This window comes from Nestor notabilis, unplaced genomic scaffold (assembly GCF_000696875.1).
Source record: "Nestor notabilis isolate BGI_N333 unplaced genomic scaffold, ASM69687v1 scaffold3147, whole genome shotgun sequence".
In the NCBI taxonomy this organism is placed as follows: Eukaryota; Metazoa; Chordata; class Aves; order Psittaciformes; family Psittacidae; genus Nestor; species Nestor notabilis.
In genome coordinates this window covers 52,471-56,300 of record NW_009934961.1, presented here as the reverse complement: position 1 = coordinate 56,300, position 3,830 = coordinate 52,471, and positions in this window count along the sequence as shown.

The following is a 3,830-nucleotide window of genomic DNA, read 5'->3' as shown; positions in this document are numbered from 1 at the left end:
GTGGGTTGGGCTCCTGCCGCAGCAGCGGGTGGTGATAAAGCTTGGAACCTAACCCAAACTTCTCAGAATTTCACAGCTCTTCCGGCCCCGCGCGGGCTCGTCCCTCCTCGCTGCTGCCGGCAGCACGCACGCTGCAGTGCTCCAGCACCACAGCTCAGCCAGGCCTGGCTGGAGCGGAGAAGTGAGTTAAACCCAGACGTTAAGTCCTTTCTTCTTCAAAAAGCTATTTCTGATGTTTCAGGTTCTGACATCTCATTCCACAGCCCAGGAGGAAGAGCAGAGCCAGGGGTTACCCCTTGCACCTGCGCGCAGAGCCGGGCCACCCCAGAGCAGATGCCCTGGGTTCAGCTCCCAGTGATGATGCCATTCATTCCCAGTGGTGGTTTTCTCTTAGGAACACAGCACAGGAAGCTGCAGGAGTGGGAAGAAAGAGGAAAGCCATGAACATAGCTGGTCTTGGACAAACACTCTCCAGCTTGGGCTCCAACTTACAGTCCTAGTGCAACCAGTCGATTCATCTGCTCAGCAGCTGCCATCCCCTCTTACAGCAATCTCCTCTTGGAATATTTTCCTTTGTCCATAGGGCACCACATAACCTCTGGAGTGTGGTGTCTCTCAGCTTAGCATCCTGGAGAGAGCTTTCTGTTCTGCTTTGAGCTATTTCATAATTTTGTTGGGCTTCTACCCAAAAAAATAAGGCTCTTTATGTTGTCTTTGGTTCAGGTTCTCTCTCTCATGCTTTTTAGTTCCCATAAAAACTTAACGTGTTCCTGCCAAAAGTCTAATAGTAGGGCCATGAGTGGTGGTATGTGTAAAGTACCGACTCCACGGTTATAAAAGTATGAGAACAGCAATAGTATTTAGCAAGGAGAGACAATGGGAGTGGAAAATAGTATTCATTCAGCTTCTCTTGTGCAGTCAAAGGCAGCTGGAGAGCACTGAATTCACCCTAAAAATAGCAAGAAAACCTTAAAGGAAATATACGTAAAGGAAGAAGCCATTTCCAGCTGAGCTGCTCTGTTGAAGCTATCCATGGACACCCCTGAATGCACAGACCTTCAGGTAACCAAGGGGAGCATCCCTGCCTGCTTCTCGCTCATGCTGGCTGATGCGTGAGCTTGGCTGAGATCCTGATCTGAGCTTTGGGATATTTCTTTCTCCCTTCCATCCGGCATCGACCCAGCAGACTTCTGAGCACCTCTTACCCTCAGATAGGAGTTCCAGAAATCTTTAGTTCCAGGTAATTACGCAATGCCACTGATCTTCGTTAATGCTCTAAAGCACTAAAGCCTTGTGTACCACATTGAATGATGTGAAAGCTTTCATTCAGCTAAGTCTTGGCAGACAGTTGGCATTAAAAACTGAGCTACTACAAGAAAAGTGTGATCTCTTGATAGAAAAATAGATCTGGGGACAAGACACTCTGAGAAATACCTCATTTCACCTGCATGAAGACTGTGGCAAAAAAAGATTTTGGAGCTATACTTGGCTGGTCCATCACCTACTTTGGAAAGCCACCAGGAACCATGAAACTTGTGAGCTCTTGTGGGTTGCTTCGCCACCCTCATCACAAGATACCAGGGCTCCCATGAGGTGAGAAACTGTGTTCTCACCTGCCAAGAGCACTTCCCAAAAACCCTGTCTGTGTTGAATGGGGGATCTGTGAAACGCCACAGCTTCCAAACACACAAAGTCTGAATGCACCAGTGCTGAGATGGACACAGATTTTGTGCAATTCAGGAGCAAGGGCATCAGCAGAGGAGGCTGTAAAACTTGGTTGGACTCCCAGAGGAAAAGTGGATCCTTTGGGCTTTGCAAATAGCTCCAGAGCAAAAGCAAGCGTTGGGGAGGTGCAGATACAGGGAGGGACTGGACTAGGGACACTTTATAGACCTAGATAAGAACCCAGACAGCTGCCAGCACAAGCCAGCATACAGCTGAGGAAGCGCTGGGCCGATAAAGAAGCACTTGGTAGGCGCTGGTCCAGCAAATGTGACTTGCCAAACAAGATCAAAATGGTTCTGGAGAAAGGGCAGTGGGGAAAAGTTTAAAATCATTTGTCTGTGCATATTGACTCTGAGTCAGCTGTTTTATTATGATTTAATACCTCCATCTGCAGCAAACCCTGGGGTGACAGTCAGGGGGAAAGAGAAGCTGTTGTGGACCAACAGCTATCAGAAGGAACTGAGGCTGGGATGGCAGGGGATATTTTTTCTCTTCATGGCTGTTTTCCTCTCCTAGGAAATCTCTCTATTCTGATAGAGACCCCAAGGGGACACATCTGGGAGTAAAGGATGAAGCCTATGTCCTAACCATAGTGCCTTTATTTGCAAGGTTTCAGCTTTTAACAACCCAGTTTGTACATTCTTATCTTCTGCAGGCTTTGGGGAATTCTTGGAAAATGCAGCTGCATTTGCAAATCCCAATACTTAAGAGTTTGCAACCAAATATTTAGAGATTATATGTATATATACTAGTGTATGTTGCAAAGACTTGTAATCCTTCATATCTCCCAGGTCACTTTAAGTACCACAGCAAATCAACGTGATATGATACTAGCTCCATCTTAATATACCAGTAGCACAACTCAATGGCAAAGACACATTTTTACAATCTATAAATATATATAAATCGTGACTATATTCTATTTCCCATAATGTAGCTGTGGGAATACATGACAAAGTCATTTCCCAGATCAAGATTTGTACTGTGCCTTGTCTTTTTCTGTTCATAAATCCACTTCTCTATAAGCACTATGGAAATTTGTATATGGAAGACAGAATATTCATGGGAGATTTTAAATGTAGTTTCTAGGCTAGGATCCACCAGATACATTTGAATATACCTGGAATACATGTGGGATTCTGGTCTCCTGCCACGGCACCTCCTGATCCCATGGCTGCAGTGGTGGTTCTCGCCCTCTGACATTCACAGCATCTTTCTCTTGCTGGCCTGACGATACCTTCAGGTTTTGGCACAGCATCTGCTTAAACATGGATCATGACCACAAAGTGTACTGCAAAAGGTTTCAGAGCAATCCCCATGAGTTTCCCAGGCCCCACGGAGAGCTCAGGAGCCCCATGGGAAGCAGCACTCCCAAGACAGTGCCTGTTGCTCTTGAGCAGCTGGCAGTGCCCTGTGCCCAGTTACACCCTCTGCACCAGCCAGAACGCTGCCTTTCCCTTTTAACCACCCTTATTGAGACCCAAGGGTGCACAAACATGATATAATCTAAACTCATGCTTCTTTTTTGCCATATACAACTGATCAGTGTATGGGCACATCTCCTGTTTACTGCCCAGGCAGTGAAAGCCTCCTGCTCCCTGTCAATATCTAACATTGTTATGACCTTCAGCGTGCATGTGCCTTGGCCAGGTGAGATGCAGAGTGCCAAGATATGAAGTAATATTTGCTATCTGGCATGCAGTGTGTGTTGCAATACCTAGTCATAATCATGTTTGAAAGCTATAATAGCGGAGGGAGTTATTAACCTGGGCTCCCTTCCTGCCTCTTGTGGCTTTCAATCAGACACTGGGTGTTTTTCAAACTTCTTTTTCAGTGTATAATTTTAGTCCGTACGTCAATAGAAAGCAGAAAGAAAACAGAATTTACGATGATAAAATTAAAAGGACAGAGTCCTGCCGCCCAGTGAGGAGACAAACCCCACACCCCTCCCACGCTGGAGGAGCATCACCTTTGAGCTGTGTCACTGTCAGAGCCATCACCCACTGTGTGATTCACCTGCCCTGAGCCATCCTGGGTACCAGATGGGACCCCCGGGCTCCCTCCCCTCCCTTTAAAAGCCTGGCAGCAGCCGCAGTGCGTGCCAC